This window comes from Amblyomma maculatum, chromosome 7, assembly GCF_055883805.1.
Source record: "Amblyomma maculatum isolate TAMU_Amacu chromosome 7, ASM5588380v1, whole genome shotgun sequence".
Classification (NCBI taxonomy): domain Eukaryota; kingdom Metazoa; phylum Arthropoda; class Arachnida; order Ixodida; family Ixodidae; genus Amblyomma; species Amblyomma maculatum.
Window position 1 is genome coordinate 109,348,229 of NC_139350.1, and position 18,967 is coordinate 109,367,195.

General features: G+C 48.6%; 2 non-coding genes and 1 pseudogene across 2 annotated transcripts; all 3 read left to right on the top strand.

Annotated features, from left to right (window-relative positions):
* The first annotated feature begins 1,280 nt into the window (after positions 1-1,280).
* On the top strand, positions 1,281-1,420 carry LOC146184396 (U1 spliceosomal RNA; annotated as a pseudogene).
* Positions 1,421-7,256: 5,836 nt separating this feature from the next.
* LOC146184397 (U1 spliceosomal RNA) lies at positions 7,257-7,420 on the top strand. Its single transcript, XR_014709030.1, has one exon. It is a non-coding gene; the product is annotated as a U1 spliceosomal RNA (small nuclear RNA).
* A 5,837-nt stretch (positions 7,421-13,257) lies between these two features.
* Positions 13,258-13,421, top strand: LOC146184398 (U1 spliceosomal RNA). The gene has a single exon (XR_014709031.1). It is a non-coding gene; the product is annotated as a U1 spliceosomal RNA (small nuclear RNA).
* Positions 13,422-18,967: the final 5,546 nt, after the last annotated feature.

Below are 18,967 nucleotides of genomic sequence, written 5' to 3' on the forward strand. Positions count from 1 at the left end.
AACGGATCGACGTAGCTCAAAAGTTTCACTTACCTTTCTCTGAGAGAGCATACCTCATCAAAAGCAGTGTGGTGGCGTCCCTTTTTTACGTAGCCAAAGTGGCCCGTCCTCCTCGCAGAGTCCTACAGCGGTTAGCTACTGCTTGTGGTTCGTTCCTTTGGAATGAAAAGAACGAGAGTGTTTCAAGGGCTCTGGTCCGCTTACCGACTAGAATGGGAGGCTTCAGCATCCCGGACCTTGAAATAATGTGCCGCGTGCTGGCCCTGAGAGCCACTTGGGATATCATCGCAGATGTAGTATACCGTGGCAAACAACTTACTGTGTATTTTATGGGCACCTCTCGCCGTCTTTTTGGAATGGACTCATGCACAGGTCCGGCAGCCGAGAGACCACCAGTGTTTTACACATATATTGTACAATCACTACGCATGGTTCAGAATGCATTACCCAATTGTGACCCCAAGGAAATGTCCCCCACAGACATATGTGAAAACATAGCTATTCAGCGCCTGGATGATGACCAGCGCAGGAAGGTTTGCGAAAGAAAGCGGAGGCCGTTGATCACAGCCTCCCTTCCAGCGGATGTCCGCGATTTCATTTGGTTACGAGAATGGCAGGCACTACCAACAGCCGACCGCCTTGCAGCGTGGGGCGTGGCGCGCTCCGCGTTATGCCCGCAATGCGGTCGCACTGAAACCTTAGATCATGTCTTGCATGAATGTTGTGTGGCGCGCACATTCTGGCGCCTAGTGACGCGCATGTTTCATGCCAGAATGCAGTGGCAGAGTCGCCACAGAGACACTTTCATAGAGCTTGTCATGTGTATAGGTATGTATGTATTGTGGAAGCGGAGAGGCCTGGCTGTTTTGCGGGGGCGACCGCAAAAAGCCATGTTTCCGATGCTGCATAGATTAAGAACATTAGTATACACTCACCTGAATGAGGAACTTGTCATGCTGGGGGAGGAAGAATTCCTCCGACATTGGTCAACGAGATTCATTGTTGTTGCAAATAGTAAAGTGACCGCGCCTATCCTTCCATACTAGGAAGATAGGCAAGTGAGAGAAACGTTTCGATGGTGTTATCATGAAATAGTTCCACAAAGCAAAAAAGCTGTGCAGAAATGTTATCAGCGAAAAAGCATGTATATTTGTATGTGTATTTGTATGTATACTTGTGTATATGTATGCGATTGAACACCTCTAGAATTATTGCAATTTTTGTCCGCTAAGGCCCCAGACGAATACATTTTTGTTCTGTAGATGTTTTTGAAAAATAAAATTCTCTTCAAAGGCGGTGCCTCCAGGGAGAGGTGCGGGCATTGCACTACGCTCGTGCTGACCCCTGCCACTACCCCAAACTGGGGCAGATGGGGCATGCAATTTTTGGTAGTGGGGGACTGCGTTCGCGCTTTCCCCCTCGCTATACCATCAAAAGTCAGATTTTATAACTCATCGGCGGCTGTTTTGGTGCTGCTCCGTTGCAGGCACTTCGGTAATGCGAGGTCGTTCGCTTAAGGAGAGTTTAGTTACGTAATAATTCAGATCATAAATAGACAAACCTCGTGGAATGCACAGGTTTGCTTAGTAAGAAATGACCTTCAGCAGTCTATTTCGGATATTAAGTATCAGGGGAATCCCTCCTCTCCTCTATCATTTGCCTCTTATCGGCGTTAATTAGTCGCACTTTATCCGCCTAGAGCAAGTTTGTAGGTACACCATCGCTACTGTCGCTGGAAGAAAAAGGCGCAGTATCTGTCACACTTGCTCTGTGTGACAGATAATAATAATGAGATTCTTGTTGAGGGGGGAAGAGAAGGGGGGGGATTACACGGCCCTATAACTGTCTCCTGTACTTGCAGGGATACACCGCTACGGGGCCGAGTAGAGGGTAAGGGGGAATGAAAGAGGGGAGAGGAAGGGGGAGCGAAAGCGTTGTCGTTGGTAGTCAATGTCGAGGACCCCTGGAGAAAAATGCCAAACATGGAAGGGCAAACACTCGTACAACAAGGATTGGTGGATTTTGAAGCGGGGACGTGCCGCGCAAAGGAGAAAGCCTTCATGACATATGTAGAGATAATTATGAGGTTTAAAGAAAGGGAAAAAAAAAAAAAAGAAAATCTGATAGGGAGATTTGGAATGTCATGGATGCTTATGCTAGCAGTTGGATGCGCGCGGTGGGAGGAGTGGGGCCTTGCAGAAGGGGCAAAGAGCCTTGTGGGATAATATAGGAGGAGATAAGATAATAATAATAATAAAAAATAATAATAATAATAAAAAAAAAGTAGTCTGAGGGCATATTTGAAATGCGACAGATAGGCTGGGAAGGAAGGGCCTTTGCAGAGGTTGCATGGGACCTTATGGGATATATAAAGGAAGAATTGATGATAATAAACACCACAAAAAAAAAAAAAAAGAAGAGGGAGAAAAAAAAAAAGTCTGAGGGGATTATTTGAAATGCAGGAGATAGGGCCTTTGCAGAAGGTGGATGGGACCTTATGGAATATGTAACGGAGCAATTGATGATACTAAACAGACAAAAGAAAAAAAAAAAAAAGAAGAGAGGGAAAAAAAAAGTAGTCTGAGGGCATTAGTTGAAATGCAACAGATAGGCTGTGAAGGAAGGGCCTTTGCAGAGGGTGGATGGGACCTTATGGGATATATAAAGGAAGAATTGATGATAATAAACACCACAAAAAAAAAAAAATAATAAGTGGAGGGAGAAAAAAAAAAAAAAAGTAGTCTGAGGGGATTATTTGAGATGGAGGAGATAGGGCCTTTGCAGAAGGTGGATGGGACCTTATGGAATATGTAACGGAGCAATTGATGATACTAAACAGACAAAAGAAAAAAAAAAAAAAGAAGAGAGGGAAAAAAAAAGTAGTCTGAGGGCATTAGTTGAAATGCAACAGATAGGCTGTGAAGGAAGGGCCTTTGCAGAGGGTGGATGGGACCTTATGGGATATATAAAGGAAGAATTGATGATAATAAACACCACAAAAAAAAAAAAATAATAAGTGGAGGGAGAAAAAAAAAAAAAAGTAGTCTGAGGGGATTATTTGAGATGGAGGAGATAGGGCCTTTGCAGAAGGTGCATGGGACCTTATGGAATATGTAACGGAGGAATTGATAATGATAAACACACACACACAGAAAAAAAAAAAAAAGATTCTGTGGGCATTACATAAATTGGTAGAGATAAAAGTTAGACGATTTGCGGGCAGTTGGTTGCGCGCAGGAGTGAGAGAAGGTCCTTGTGCAAAAAGGCCTTATAGGACTTAAAGAAAAAAAAAAACACAAACAGAATAATGATAATAAAAAAAAAAAAAATGGAACTGGTGCTATGCGGGGAATAGCGCGGGAGTGGCACACTGAATTGGTGAGAGTTGCTGGCAATAATTTGCGCACTAGGGGAAGATGGAAAGTGTTCACAGTTTTGCACTTATAGTCCACTGTCCCGTAGGAATAACAGGAGCACTTTTAGGGCACTTTGCACTTTGTGGGGAGGGCCAGACGGGTGAAGGATCTCACATGTGTTAGCACAGGGAAGTCCAAGATTTCGGTAACCTTCCCGAAGGAGGTGTCGCGGTTGCGAGTACACAGGGCACATACACAGAACGTGTTCGAGTGTTTCTGCGTCACCGCACGACGCATACAGGGGAGACATTCCTCGTAGTCGGCTAGCGCGCACACCGGTCCAAACACATCCGATGCGGAGGCGCAACAGCAGAACATAGTCTCTCCGGGCGAAGAGGCGAGTATTAACTGCACGGAAGGGGTGGCCGCTGGCGATGCGAGGGTCAGGGTGGTGGGAAATGGTGTGTCGCGCGATTGCAAGACGAGCACAGTCATATGTAGTGTTGTCCGCGCACATGGGAACGGACGGGTGGTGGGCTGATCGAGCGAGCTCATCAGCAAGTTCGTTGCCCCCTATCCCACAGTGCGATGGGATCCATTGTAGGACTGTATCGCAGCCGGATTCGGCGAGGCGTTGGAAGTTGCGTGCGCATACTTGCAGTAGGCGAGGTCCTTTGCTAGGCTGCGCAAGGGCCTGAAGCGCTGCCCTCGAATCGGTGAGAATGGCAGCATTTTTAATTTCAGGGCTTTCCAGGAGCAGGGTGGCTGCCAGATTGAGTGCAGCTATCTCAGCTGTTTGTGACGAGGAAGGGAAGTGTAGCCTGCATAATTTAGAGGTGTCCAAGTCGGGAATCACACATGCGGCAGCTGCGGATTTTTCTTGCTGACGGACTGACCCATCAGTAAAGATGAGGGTTCGGTGACGAAAATCCGTGTGAATTTTGGATGCGGCCTCTTGCTGAAGGGCGCATACGGGCGTGTTTCGTTTGCTCTTCACCCCTGGGAGACCCTGATAGATGCGGGGCGGGCAGATTTCATGTGGGGGTTGTGGAGCAGCAAGGGGCGGTGGAGAGGGGCCCAGTATCTCACGGAAGAGGCACATGACACGACCGATGCGTGTGTTAGGTTTGGCTGAAATTCTGCGAAGAAGTTCAGAGCCATCTTGTGCTCGGTGAAGCCGCTCGATGTGGTTGAGGGCAGTTTTGAGTGCTCTTAGTGAGAGGGGGATGTTGCGGGTTTCTGCATAGGTCGCTGCCACCTGAGATCCGTTGGGGAGACCATATATGTGTCGTATGGCGTTCCTATGGCATGTGTCCAGCCTTTTCCATTGGAGTGGGCTGAGGCTGAGCAGGGGAAGGGCATACAATGCTCTGGCTGAGGCGATCGCTTCATGGATTCTTGCACAGAGCGGGGGAGAGGCTCCTTCACCTTTGGCAAGGAGACGAAGCGCTAGTTTACCTATGCGCTTGGTGTCTGCGCACACTTTATCCACCGCAAGGCGCCAGGTGATGCGGGCATCAATTTTGAGGCCGAGGTAAACAACCGTTGTGAGCCAAGGCAGGGGGGTTCCGTCCAGGCGAAGAGGGCGTGTTTTGTTGCGGGCTGCAGCACCACGGGGATGGTAGAGCAGGGCTTCAGTTTTTTCGGCCGACACTGCGAGGCCGACACTGCGAATAAACGCGGTGACAGCATCGAGCGCACGCTGAAGGTCGCGAAGCGATGAGGCGTTGCTGCGGGTTGTTGATGAGGCGAACAGGGCAACATCGTCCGCATATACACACACACGCGCAAACTCGCGCTCAGCACGGGGGAGACACAAGGGTAGTTGGGCCAGCACGATGTTGAATAGGAAAGGGCTCAGCACACTTCCCTGAGGGACACCGCATGGCACTGGACGGGGGGCACTACAGGTGTTGCCCACCTTCACGGAGAGTGTTCGCTCGCTGAGGAACGCACTGACGAAGTTCAGGAGGCGGCCGGTGGCACCAATGTTTTTTAGCGCGTCGATCACTGCCCAGTGAGGAAGACAATCGAAGGCGCTTCTGATGTCGAGCAGGATGAGGTATCCCACTTGGCTGGTGTTGCGGGCGTTTTCAAGGGTGCTGACAACATCCGCAATGCAGTCAGCAGTTGCTCGTAAGGGGCGAAAACCACTCTGCTGAGGCGCCAAGCACCCGCTTTCCGTAGCAAGCCACTCCAGTCTGCGAACTCTCTGAACTCTCGCGAATACTCTGACTCTGAACCGCGCCGTAAGGGAAGGGAGGAAGGTGGGAGTGAAAGTGGAATGAGAGAAAGGGGAGCCGTTGTGGAGGGCTACGGAGTAATTTCGACCACCTGAGGATCTTTAACGTGCGCTGACATCGCACCAGCACACGGACGCCACTTCGTTTTGCCTCCATCGAAAAACGCAGCCGCCGTGGTCGGGTTCGGACCCGGGAACTCCGGCACAGTAGTCGGGCGCGTCTTACCACTGCATCACTCACTCACGGCGGGGGCCGTCTACGCCACGTGGTTTATTAGATTTGTTTAAACTGATAGGAATTATATTCGGAGCGAAGCGAAATACACGCAGATTTGCATGTGCTTTTTGTTAAATTGCCGAAATTAGGGTACTGTTTAGTATAGTACGAGAGACGCAGAATGCTCTAATTTCATTCGAAATAGTAATTGTCGTCTAAGCCAAGTGGTTTATAAGGAAAAACAAAAAACAAGTAAGCACGTATGCGTGCCACCTCCACAAGCTGCGTTGCCTGCTCGATTTCTGACGCTGCTTTCCCCACGTAGTCTTTGTACACTGTCTCCGAGTATGAAAGGGAACTATCAGTTTGCTCAAAAAGACGGTTCGTTTTATTTTCTCAAGTAAAGGCGAAAATTACTTTTGGACGTTACATTTATAATCAATAAAACACACAAAAAAGTATACTTGACACATAAACGACAGAGGAACGGGTAACTTAATGAATGGCATAACTTTGCTGCTTTTCATATTGAACAACCCTACGCAGACCGTGAGGGTTAACTTTTTCATATTTGCGCTATGTAAAGCAAGGCGAGGGTCGTGGATGAGCAAACAGGTCAGTGCGTTGAAAAGAAACAGGTAGAAAGGTGGTGAAATGAATTGAAAAAAAAAAAAAGAAAAAAAAAAAACACGGCAGGTATAGAAAGCACGTTAAATCCTAGGACACTTAATGTATGTTAGCACGAAGAGGGAAATGGAGGTAGGGCGTGGTTAGCGGAATATCGGGAAGGAATACGGGACCTCTACAAAGAACGTGCGCAAAAAAAAAGACAAGGAAAAAAGTTCGAAAGAAAAAGCCCGGAAAAGAGTAAAAAAAAGAAAAAACTGCTGAGAGGGCGAGGATTGTAGCCGTGACGCAGGTTCAACGTTACCCTTGTCAAGTGATAGTCCCGTGGCACACTACTACAATGCGATCGGAGTCCGTGACGCCACTTGCGAGACTCACGGGAATGGTTTCTTGCCGGAAACGCGCGAATCGCTGGGACTTTCTCCGGTACGAACTGCTTGGGGGCACGAACTCTGCACGCTCAATCGCTCAATACGCTGCAGTGCATTGCCGCAGTAGAGGAATGCGAGAAGTTGGAAGGCTGGTGAGGTGGCGCCACCACCCGTTAAACATGTCTATTAGCAACACTGAGACATACGCCAGCGTGTTGTGCGAGTTTGTAGCCTATTTTGTGCACATATAATGGTCAGTAGGCTTCTACAAAATAGTTTTGAATTAACAGCTTGAGAGTTCGCAAGAAAACATTTGTTATTCTCCGGGTGGACAAGCAACACGGAGCAGGGAGAGGCACGTTCTTTTATTTCCCAACGGTCGTAACTTGAGCAGAAGGCGGTGTCTCTGTAGGTTGCCTCCGCGGCAGAGACGTCGTCCAAGCATACTTACCTGGTGCCGAGGCTACCGTGATCAGCAAGGCGGTGCCTCCAGGGAGAGGTGCGGGCATTGCACTACGCTCGTGCTGACCCCTGCCACTACCCCAAACTGGGGCAGATGGGGCATGCAATTTTTGGTAGTGGGGGACTGCGTTCGCGCTTTCCCCCTCGCTATACCATCAAAAGTCAGATTTTATAACTCATCGGCGGCTGTTTTGGTGCTGCTCCGTTGCAGGCACTTCGGTAATGCGAGGTCGTTCGCTTAAGGAGAGTTTAGTTACGTAATAATTCAGATCATAAATAGACAAACCTCGTGGAATGCACAGGTTTGCTTAGTAAGAAATGACCTTCAGCAGTCTATTTCGGATATTAAGTATCAGGGGAATCCCTCCTCTCCTCTATCATTTGCCTCTTATCGGCGTTAATTAGTCGCACTTTATCCGCCTAGAGCAAGTTTGTAGGTACACCATCGCTACTGTCGCTGGAAGAAAAAGGCGCAGTATCTGTCACACTTGCTCTGTGTGACAGATAATAATAATGAGATTCTTGTTGAGGGGGGAAGAGAAGGGGGGGGATTACACGGCCCTATAACTGTCTCCTGTACTTGCAGGGATACACCGCTACGGGGCCGAGTAGAGGGTAAGGGGGAATGAAAGAGGGGAGAGGAAGGGGGAGCGAAAGCGTTGTCGTTGGTAGTCAATGTCGAGGACCCCTGGAGAAAAATGCCAAACATGGAAGGGCAAACACTCGTACAACAAGGATTGGTGGATTTTGAAGCGGGGACGTGCCGCGCAAAGGAGAAAGCCTTCATGACATATGTAGAGATAATTATGAGGTTTAAAGAAAGGGAAAAAAAAAAAAAAGAAAATCTGATAGGGAGATTTGGAATGTCATGGATGCTTATGCTAGCAGTTGGATGCGCGCGGTGGGAGGAGTGGGGCCTTGCAGAAGGGGCAAAGAGCCTTGTGGGATAATATAGGAGGAGATAAGATAATAATAATAATAAAAAATAATAATAATAATAATAAAAAAGTAGTCTGAGGGCATATTTGAAATGCGACAGATAGGCTGGGAAGGAAGGGCCTTTGCAGAGGTTGCATGGGACCTTATGGGATATATAAAGGAAGAATTGATGATAATAAACACCACAAAAAAAAAAAAAAAGAAGAGGGAGAAAAAAAAAAAGTCTGAGGGGATTATTTGAAATGCAGGAGATAGGGCCTTTGCAGAAGGTGGATGGGACCTTATGGAATATGTAACGGAGCAATTGATGATACTAAACAGACAAAAGAAAAAAAAAAAAAGAAGAGAGGGAAAAAAAAAGTAGTCTGAGGGCATTAGTTGAAATGCAACAGATAGGCTGTGAAGGAAGGGCCTTTGCAGAGGGTGGATGGGACCTTATGGGATATATAAAGGAAGAATTGATGATAATAAACACCACAAAAAAAAAAATAATAATAAGTGGAGGGAGAAAAAAAAAAAAAAAGTAGTCTGAGGGGATTATTTGAGATGGAGGAGATAGGGCCTTTGCAGAAGGTGGATGGGACCTTATGGAATATGTAACGGAGCAATTGATGATACTAAACAGACAAAAGAAAAAAAAAAAAAGAAGAGAGGGAAAAAAAAAGTAGTCTGAGGGCATTAGTTGAAATGCAACAGATAGGCTGTGAAGGAAGGGCCTTTGCAGAGGGTGGATGGGACCTTATGGGATATATAAAGGAAGAATTGATGATAATAAACACCACAAAAAAAAAAAAAAATAATAAGTGGAGGGAGAAAAAAAAAAAAAAGTAGTCTGAGGGGATTATTTGAGATGGAGGAGATAGGGCCTTTGCAGAAGGTGCATGGGACCTTATGGAATATGTAACGGAGGAATTGATAATGATAAACACACACACACAGAAAAAAAAAAAAAAGATTCTGTGGGCATTACATAAATTGGTAGAGATAAAAGTTAGACGATTTGCGGGCAGTTGGTTGCGCGCAGGAGTGAGAGAAGGTCCTTGTGCAAAAAGGCCTTATAGGACTTAAAGAAAAAAAAAAAACACAAACAGAATAATGATAATAAAAAAAAAAAAATGGAACTGGTGCTATGCGGGGAATAGCGCGGGAGTGGCACACTGAATTGGTGAGAGTTGCTGGCAATAATTTGCGCACTAGGGGAAGATGGAAAGTGTTCACAGTTTTGCACTTATAGTCCACTGTCCCGTAGGAATAACAGGAGCACTTTTAGGGCACTTTGCACTTTGTGGGGAGGGCCAGACGGGTGAAGGATCTCACATGTGTTAGCACAGGGAAGTCCAAGATTTCGGTAACCTTCCCGAAGGAGGTGTCGCGGTTGCGAGTACACAGGGCACATACACAGAACGTGTTCGAGTGTTTCTGCGTCACCGCACGACGCATACAGGGGAGACATTCCTCGTAGTCGGCTAGCGCGCACACCGGTCCAAACACATCCGATGCGGAGGCGCAACAGCAGAACATAGTCTCTCCGGGCGAAGAGGCGAGTATTAACTGCACGGAAGGGGTGGCCGCTGGCGATGCGAGGGTCAGGGTGGTGGGAAATGGTGTGTCGCGCGATTGCAAGACGAGCACAGTCATATGTAGTGTTGTCCGCGCACATGGGAACGGACGGGTGGTGGGCTGATCGAGCGAGCTCATCAGCAAGTTCGTTGCCCCCTATCCCACAGTGCGATGGGATCCATTGTAGGACTGTATCGCAGCCGGATTCGGCGAGGCGTTGGAAGTTGCGTGCGCATACTTGCAGTAGGCGAGGTCCTTTGCTAGGCTGCGCAAGGGCCTGAAGCGCTGCCCTCGAATCGGTGAGAATGGCAGCATTTTTAATTTCAGGGCTTTCCAGGAGCAGGGTGGCTGCCAGATTGAGTGCAGCTATCTCAGCTGTTTGTGACGAGGAAGGGAAGTGTAGCCTGCATAATTTAGAGGTGTCCAAGTCGGGAATCACACATGCGGCAGCTGCGGATTTTTCTTGCTGACGGACTGACCCATCAGTAAAGATGAGGGTTCGGTGACGAAAATCCGTGTGAATTTTGGATGCGGCCTCTTGCTGAAGGGCGCATACGGGCGTGTTTCGTTTGCTCTTCACCCCTGGGAGACCCTGATAGATGCGGGGCGGGCAGATTTCATGTGGGGGTTGTGGAGCAGCAAGGGGCGGTGGAGAGGGGCCCAGTATCTCACGGAAGAGGCACATGACACGACCGATGCGTGTGTTAGGTTTGGCTGAAATTCTGCGAAGAAGTTCAGAGCCATCTTGTGCTCGGTGAAGCCGCTCGATGTGGTTGAGGGCAGTTTTGAGTGCTCTTAGTGAGAGGGGGATGTTGCGGGTTTCTGCATAGGTCGCTGCCACCTGAGATCCGTTGGGGAGACCATATATGTGTCGTATGGCGTTCCTATGGCATGTGTCCAGCCTTTTCCATTGGAGTGGGCTGAGGCTGAGCAGGGGAAGGGCATACAATGCTCTGGCTGAGGCGATCGCTTCATGGATTCTTGCACAGAGCGGGGGAGAGGCTCCTTCACCTTTGGCAAGGAGACGAAGCGCTAGTTTACCTATGCGCTTGGTGTCTGCGCACACTTTATCCACCGCAAGGCGCCAGGTGATGCGGGCATCAATTTTGAGGCCGAGGTAAACAACCGTTGTGCGCCAAGGCAGGGGGGTTCCGTCCAGGCGAAGAGGGCGTGTTTTGTTGCGGGCTGCAGCACCACGGGGATGGTAGAGCAGGGCTTCAGTTTTTTCGGCCGACACTGCGAGGCCGACACTGCGAATAAACGCGGTGACAGCATCGAGCGCACGCTGAAGGTCGCGAAGCGATGAGGCGTTGCTGCGGGTTGTTGATGAGGCGAACAGGGCAACATCGTCCGCATATACACACACACGCGCAAACTCGCGCTCAGCACGGGGGAGACACAAGGGTAGTTGGGCCAGCACGATGTTGAATAGGAAAGGGCTCAGCACACTTCCCTGAGGGACACCGCATGGCACTGGACGGGGGGCACTACAGGTGTTGCCCACCTTCACGGAGAGTGTTCGCTCGCTGAGGAACGCACTGACGAAGTTCAGGAGGCGGCCGGTGGCACCAATGTTTTTTAGCGCGTCGATCACTGCCCAGTGAGGAAGACAATCGAAGGCGCTTCTGATGTCGAGCAGGATGAGGTATCCCACTTGGCTGGTGTTGCGGGCGTTTTCAAGGGTGCTGACAACATCCGCAATGCAGTCAGCAGTTGCTCGTAAGGGGCGAAAACCACTCTGCTGAGGCGCCAAGCACCCGCTTTCCGTAGCAAGCCACTCCAGTCTGCGAACTCTCTGAACTCTCGCGAATACTCTGACTCTGAACCGCGCCGTAAGGGAAGGGAGGAAGGTGGGAGTGAAAGTGGAATGAGAGAAAGGGGAGCCGTTGTGGAGGGCTACGGAGTAATTTCGACCACCTGAGGATCTTTAACGTGCGCTGACATCGCACCAGCACACGGACGCCACTTCGTTTTGCCTCCATCGAAAAACGCAGCCGCCGTGGTCGGGTTCGGACCCGGGAACTCCGGCACAGTAGTCGGGCGCGTCTTACCACTGCATCACTCACTCACGGCGGGGGCCGTCTACGCCACGTGGTTTATTAGATTTGTTTAAACTGATAGGAATTATATTCGGAGCGAAGCGAAATACACGCAGATTTGCATGTGCTTTTTGTTAAATTGCCGAAATTAGGGTACTGTTTAGTATAGTACGAGAGACGCAGAATGCTCTAATTTCATTCGAAATAGTAATTGTCGTCTAAGCCAAGTGGTTTATAAGGAAAAACAAAAAACAAGTAAGCACGTATGCGTGCCACCTCCACAAGCTGCGTTGCCTGCTCGATTTCTGACGCTGCTTTCCCCACGTAGTCTTTGTACACTGTCTCCGAGTATGAAAGGGAACTATCAGTTTGCTCAAAAAGACGGTTCGTTTTATTTTCTCAAGTAAAGGCGAAAATTACTTTTGGACGTTACATTTATAATCAATAAAACACACAAAAAAGTATACTTGACACATAAACGACAGAGGAACGGGTAACTTAATGAATGGCATAACTTTGCTGCTTTTCATATTGAACAACCCTACGCAGACCGTGAGGGTTAACTTTTTCATATTTGCGCTATGTAAAGCAAGGCGAGGGTCGTGGATGAGCAAACAGGTCAGTGCGTTGAAAAGAAACAGGTAGAAAGGTGGTGAAATGAATTGAAAAAAAAAAAAAGAAAAAAAAAAAACACGGCAGGTATAGAAAGCACGTTAAATCCTAGGACACTTAATGTATGTTAGCACGAAGAGGGAAATGGAGGTAGGGCGTGGTTAGCGGAATATCGGGAAGGAATACGGGACCTCTACAAAGAACGTGCGCAAAAAAAAAGACAAGGAAAAAAGTTCGAAAGAAAAAGCCCGGAAAAGAGTAAAAAAAAGAAAAAACTGCTGAGAGGGCGAGGATTGTAGCCGTGACGCAGGTTCAACGTTACCCTTGTCAAGTGATAGTCCCGTGGCACACTACTACAATGCGATCGGAGTCCGTGACGCCACTTGCGAGACTCACGGGAATGGTTTCTTGCCGGAAACGCGCGAATCGCTGGGACTTTCTCCGGTACGAACTGCTTGGGGGCACGAACTCTGCACGCTCAATCGCTCAATACGCTGCAGTGCATTGCCGCAGTAGAGGAATGCGAGAAGTTGGAAGGCTGGTGAGGTGGCGCCACCACCCGTTAAACATGTCTATTAGCAACACTGAGACATACGCCAGCGTGTTGTGCGAGTTTGTAGCCTATTTTGTGCACATATAATGGTCAGTAGGCTTCTACAAAATAGTTTTGAATTAACAGCTTGAGAGTTCGCAAGAAAACATTTGTTATTCTCCGGGTGGACAAGCAACACGGAGCAGGGAGAGGCACGTTCTTTTATTTCCCAACGGTCGTAACTTGAGCAGAAGGCGGTGTCTCTGTAGGTTGCCTCCGCGGCAGAGACGTCGTCCAAGCATACTTACCTGGTGCCGAGGCTACCGTGATCAGCAAGGCGGTGCCTCCAGGGAGAGGTGCGGGCATTGCACTACGCTCGTGCTGACCCCTGCCACTACCCCAAACTGGGGCAGATGGGGCATGCAATTTTTGGTAGTGGGGGACTGCGTTCGCGCTTTCCCCCTCGCTATACCATCAAAAGTCAGATTTTATAACTCATCGGCGGCTGTTTTGGTGCTGCTCCGTTGCAGGCACTTCGGTAATGCGAGGTCGTTCGCTTAAGGAGAGTTTAGTTACGTAATAATTCAGATCATAAATAGACAAACCTCGTGGAATGCACAGGTTTGCTTAGTAAGAAATGACCTTCAGCAGTCTATTTCGGATATTAAGTATCAGGGGAATCCCTCCTCTCCTCTATCATTTGCCTCTTATCGGCGTTAATTAGTCGCACTTTATCCGCCTAGAGCAAGTTTGTAGGTACACCATCGCTACTGTCGCTGGAAGAAAAAGGCGCAGTATCTGTCACACTTGCTCTGTGTGACAGATAATAATAATGAGATTCTTGTTGAGGGGGGAAGAGAAGGGGGGGGATTACACGGCCCTATAACTGTCTCCTGTACTTGCAGGGATACACCGCTACGGGGCCGAGTAGAGGGTAAGGGGGAATGAAAGAGGGGAGAGGAAGGGGGAGCGAAAGCGTTGTCGTTGGTAGTCAATGTCGAGGACCCCTGGAGAAAAATGCCAAACATGGAAGGGCAAACACTCGTACAACAAGGATTGGTGGATTTTGAAGCGGGGACGTGCCGCGCAAAGGAGAAAGCCTTCATGACATATGTAGAGATAATTATGAGGTTTAAAGAAAGGGAAAAAAAAAAAAAAGAAAATCTGATAGGGAGATTTGGAATGTCATGGATGCTTATGCTAGCAGTTGGATGCGCGCGGTGGGAGGAGTGGGGCCTTGCAGAAGGGGCAAAGAGCCTTGTGGGATAATATAGGAGGAGATAAGATAATAATAATAATAAAAAATAATAATAATAATAATAAAAAAGTAGTCTGAGGGCATATTTGAAATGCGACAGATAGGCTGGGAAGGAAGGGCCTTTGCAGAGGTTGCATGGGACCTTATGGGATATATAAAGGAAGAATTGATGATAATAAACACCACAAAAAAAAAAAAAAAGAAGAGGGAGAAAAAAAAAAAGTCTGAGGGGATTATTTGAAATGCAGGAGATAGGGCCTTTGCAGAAGGTGGATGGGACCTTATGGAATATGTAACGGAGCAATTGATGATACTAAACAGACAAAAGAAAAAAAAAAAAAGAAGAGAGGGAAAAAAAAAGTAGTCTGAGGGCATTAGTTGAAATGCAACAGATAGGCTGTGAAGGAAGGGCCTTTGCAGAGGGTGGATGGGACCTTATGGGATATATAAAGGAAGAATTGATGATAATAAACACCACAAAAAAAAAAATAATAATAAGTGGAGGGAGAAAAAAAAAAAAAAAGTAGTCTGAGGGGATTATTTGAGATGGAGGAGATAGGGCCTTTGCAGAAGGTGGATGGGACCTTATGGAATATGTAACGGAGCAATTGATGATACTAAACAGACAAAAGAAAAAAAAAAAAAGAAGAGAGGGAAAAAAAAAGTAGTCTGAGGGCATTAGTTGAAATGCAACAGATAGGCTGTGAAGGAAGGGCCTTTGCAGAGGGTGGATGGGACCTTATGGGATATATAAAGGAAGAATTGATGATAATAAACACCACAAAAAAAAAAAAAAATAATAAGTGGAGGGAGAAAAAAAAAAAAAAGTAGTCTGAGGGGATTATTTGAGATGGAGGAGATAGGGCCTTTGCAGAAGGTGCATGGGACCTTATGGAATATGTAACGGAGGAATTGATAATGATAAACACACACACACAGAAAAAAAAAAAAAAGATTCTGTGGGCATTACATAAATTGGTAGAGATAAAAGTTAGACGATTTGCGGGCAGTTGGTTGCGCGCAGGAGTGAGAGAAGGTCCTTGTGCAAAAAGGCCTTATAGGACTTAAAGAAAAAAAAAAAACACAAACAGAATAATGATAATAAAAAAAAAAAAAATGGAACTGGTGCTATGCGGGGAATAGCGCGGGAGTGGCACACTGAATTGGTGAGAGTTGCTGGCAATAATTTGCGCACTAGGGGAAGATGGAAAGTGTTCACAGTTTTGCACTTATAGTCCACTGTCCCGTAGGAATAACAGGAGCACTTTTAGGGCACTTTGCACTTTGTGGGGAGGGCCAGACGGGTGAAGGATCTCACATGTGTTAGCACAGGGAAGTCCAAGATTTCGGTAACCTTCCCGAAGGAGGTGTCGCGGTTGCGAGTACACAGGGCACATACACAGAACGTGTTCGAGTGTTTCTGCGTCACCGCACGACGCATACAGGGGAGACATTCCTCGTAGTCGGCTAGCGCGCACACCGGTCCAAACACATCCGATGCGGAGGCGCAACAGCAGAACATAGTCTCTCCGGGCGAAGAGGCGAGTATTAACTGCACGGAAGGGGTGGCCGCTGGCGATGCGAGGGTCAGGGTGGTGGGAAATGGTGTGTCGCGCGATTGCAAGACGAGCACAGTCATATGTAGTGTTGTCCGCGCACATGGGAACGGACGGGTGGTGGGCTGATCGAGCGAGCTCATCAGCAAGTTCGTTGCCCCCTATCCCACAGTGCGATGGGATCCATTGTAGGACTGTATCGCAGCCGGATTCGGCGAGGCGTTGGAAGTTGCGTGCGCATACTTGCAGTAGGCGAGGTCCTTTGCTAGGCTGCGCAAGGGCCTGAAGCGCTGCCCTCGAATCGGTGAGAATGGCAGCATTTTTAATTTCAGGGCTTTCCAGGAGCAGGGTGGCTGCCAGATTGAGTGCAGCTATCTCAGCTGTTTGTGACGAGGAAGGGAAGTGTAGCCTGCATAATTTAGAGGTGTCCAAGTCGGGAATCACACATGCGGCAGCTGCGGATTTTTCTTGCTGACGGACTGACCCATCAGTAAAGATGAGGGTTCGGTGACGAAAATCCGTGTGAATTTTGGATGCGGCCTCTTGCTGAAGGGCGCATACGGGCGTGTTTCGTTTGCTCTTCACCCCTGGGAGACCCTGATAGATGCGGGGCGGGCAGATTTCATGTGGGGGTTGTGGAGCAGCAAGGGGCGGTGGAGAGGGGCCCAGTATCTCACGGAAGAGGCACATGACACGACCGATGCGTGTGTTAGGTTTGGCTGAAATTCTGCGAAGAAGTTCAGAGCCATCTTGTGCTCGGTGAAGCCGCTCGATGTGGTTGAGGGCAGTTTTGAGTGCTCTTAGTGAGAGGGGGATGTTGCGGGTTTCTGCATAGGTCGCTGCCACCTGAGATCCGTTGGGGAGACCATATATGTGTCGTATGGCGTTCCTATGGCATGTGTCCAGCCTTTTCCATTGGAGTGGGCTGAGGCTGAGCAGGGGAAGGGCATACAATGCTCTGGCTGAGGCGATCGCTTCATGGATTCTTGCACAGAGCGGGGGAGAGGCTCCTTCACCTTTGGCAAGGAGACGAAGCGCTAGTTTACCTATGCGCTTGGTGTCTGCGCACACTTTATCCACCGCAAGGCGCCAGGTGATGCGGGCATCAATTTTGAGGCCGAGGTAAACAACCGTTGTGCGCCAAGGCAGGGGGGTTCCGTCCAGGCGAAGAGGGCGTGTTTTGTTGCGGGCTGCAGCACCACGGGGATGGTAGAGCAGGGCTTCAGTTTTTTCGGCCGACACTGCGAGGCCGACACTGCGAATAAACGCGGTGACAGCATCGAGCGCACGCTGAAGGTCGCGAAGCGATGAGGCGTTGCTGCGGGTTGTTGATGAGGCGAACAGGGCAACATCGTCCGCATATACACACACACGCGCAAACTCGCGCTCAGCACGGGGGAGACACAAGGGTAGTTGGGCCAGCACGATGTTGAATAGGAAAGGGCTCAGCACACTTCCCTGAGGGACACCGCATGGCACTGGACGGGGGGCACTACAGGTGTTGCCCACCTTCACGGAGAGTGTTCGCTCGCTGAGGAACGCACTGACGAAGTTCAGGAGGCGGCCGGTGGCACCAATGTTTTTTAGCGCGTCGATCACTGCCCAGTGAGGAAGACAATCGAAGGCGCTTCTGATGTCGAGCAGGATGAGGTATCCCACTTGGCTGGTGTTGCGGGCGTTTTCAAGGGTGCTGACAACATCCGCAATGCAGTCAGCAGTTGCTCGTAAGGGGCGAAAACCACTCTGCTGAGGCGCCAAGCACCCGCTTTCCGTAGCAAGCCACTCCAGTCTGCGAACTCTCTGAACTCTCGCGAATACTCTGACTCTGAACCGCGCCGTAAGGGAAGGGAGGAAGGTGGGAGTGAAAGTGGAATGAGAGAAAGGGGAGCCGTTGTGGAGGGCTACGGAGTAATTTCGACCACCTGAGGATCTTTAACGTGCGCTGACATCGCACCAGCACACGGACGCCACTTCGTTTTGCCTCCATCGAAAAACGCAGCCGCCGTGGTCGGGTTCGGACCCGGGAACTCCGGCACAGTAGTCGGGCGCGTCTTACCACTGCATCACTCACTCACGGCGGGGGCCGTCTACGCCACGTGGTTTATTAGATTTGTTTAAACTGATAGGAATTATATTCGGAGCGAAGCGAAATACACGCAGATTTGCATGTGCTTTTTGTTAAATTGCCGAAATTAGGGTACTGTTTAGTATAGTACGAGAGACGCAGAATGCTCTAATTTCATTCGAAATAGTAATTGTCGTCTAAGCCAAGTGGTTTATAAGGAAAAACAAAAAACAAGTAAGCACGTATGCGTGCCACCTCCACAAGCTGCGTTGCCTGCTCGATTTCTGACGCTGCTTTCCCCACGTAGTCTTTGTACACTGTCTCCGAGTATGAAAGGGAACTATCAGTTTGCTCAAAAAGACGGTTCGTTTTATTTTCTCAAGTAAAGGCGAAAATTACTTTTGGACGTTACATTTATAATCAATAAAACACACAAAAAAGTATACTTGACACATAAACGACAGAGGAACGGGTAACTTAATGAATGGCATAACTTTGCTGCTTTTCATATTGAACAACCCTACGCAGACCGTGAGGGTTAACTTTTTCATATTTGCGCTATGTAAAGCAAGGCGAGGGTCGTGGATGAGCAAACAGGTCAGTGCGTTGAAAAGAAACAGGTAGAAAGGTGGTGAAATGAATTGAAAAAAAAAAAAGAAAAAAAAAAAACACGGCAGGTATAGAAAGCACGTTAAATCCTAGGACACTTAATGTATGTTAGCACGAAGAGGGAAATGGAGGTAGGGCGTGGTTAGCGGAATATCGGGAAGGAATACGGGACCTCTACAAAGAACGTGCGCAAAAAAAAAGACAAGGAAAAAAGTTCGAAAGAAAAAGCCCGGAAAAGAGTAAAAAAAAGAAAAAACTGCTGAGAGGGCGAGGATTGTAGCCGTGACGCAGGTTCAACGTTACCCTTGTCAAGTGATAGTCCCGTGGCACACTACTACAATGCGATCGGAGTCCGTGACGCCACTTGCGAGACTCACGGGAATGGTTTCTTGCCGGAAACGCGCGAATCGCTGGGACTTTCTCCGGTACGAACTGCTTGGGGGCACGAACTCTGCACGCTCAATCGCTCAATACGCTGCAGTGCATTGCCGCAGTAGAGGAATGCGAGAAGTTGGAAGGCTG